Genomic DNA, 951 nt, shown 5'->3' with positions numbered 1-951 from the left:
TCTCTCTCTCTCTCTCTGTCTCTCTCTCTCTGTCTCTGTCTCTCTCTCTCTCTCTCTCTCTGAGTGGAAGGAGTGCAGAGTTGACGGAGCGTGTTTGAGAGCGGTTTTTTCGTCACTAGTTAACGTTGGATGTGATAGTGTATCTCACGGTGTTTGGGTGAACATTTAGCTGGTTTTAGGGTCTTTGTGAGTGGTTGCAGCCAGGCAGCACGTGCTGTCGGCTGTTAAACGCCACCATGGACATGACCGAACTCACCAGATCCCGCCGACTTTCCCGGTGTCAGTGGAGGAATGCAGCCTGGCTGTGGGTGAACTTGTTGGCCACAGCAGCGTGAAGTCCGCTGCGCGAATGAACAATGGCGTGGTCATCTTTCTAGATACCATCATACATGCGGAAGTGGTGATTGACAACGGGATCGAGGTGGGCGATAACTTCTTCCCCGTTTACCCTCTCTGCACACCGGCAGTGAAGGTAACCGTGTCCAACGTCCCACCGTTCATCAGAGATGAAGACATAACCAGAGAACTATCAAGACACGGGAGGATAGTGTCTAAGGTGAAGAAGGTGTCCTCTGGGTGCAGGTCTCCTCTCCTGAAGCACGTGGTGTCTCACAGGAGACAGCTGCTCATGATCCCAAACAACAGGAGCAAGGAGCTCAACCTAGTGTTCAGGATCAGGGTCGAGGACTTCGACTACCTCATTTATGCAACAACTGATGACTTTAAATGTTTCAGTTGTGGAAATGTGGGTCATCAGAGCAGAACGTGTCCTGAGAAAAACAGCTCTCATAAGAACCAGAACCAGAACCAGACAGGTACTGAAGAGGGCAGAGGGGACAACCAAGACGGACAGGACGGGCCAGATGGGGTCCAAAAGACGAGGGAGGAGGGGACGAGCGGGTTACAGGAGGTGAGGGAGGAGGGGACAAGTGAGACCCAGGAGGTGAGGGA

The 951-nt window shown here is 52.5% G+C and overlaps 1 protein-coding gene across 2 annotated transcripts in view; it reads right to left on the bottom strand.

Moving 5' to 3' along the window:
- The window catches only part of slc8a1a (solute carrier family 8 member 1a), a 19,969-nt gene that overhangs the window by 16,676 nt on the left and 2,342 nt on the right, over positions 1 to 951 (bottom strand). The window lies entirely within an intron of this gene.

This window comes from Anarrhichthys ocellatus, unplaced genomic scaffold (genome assembly GCF_004355925.1).
Source record: "Anarrhichthys ocellatus isolate YVR2014 unplaced genomic scaffold, GSC_Weel_1.0 scaffold467, whole genome shotgun sequence".
NCBI classification, from domain to species: Eukaryota; Metazoa; Chordata; class Actinopteri; order Perciformes; family Anarhichadidae; genus Anarrhichthys; species Anarrhichthys ocellatus.
Note: the sequence above shows the minus strand (reverse complement) of the source record. Positions and strands in the feature narration are given on the sequence as shown.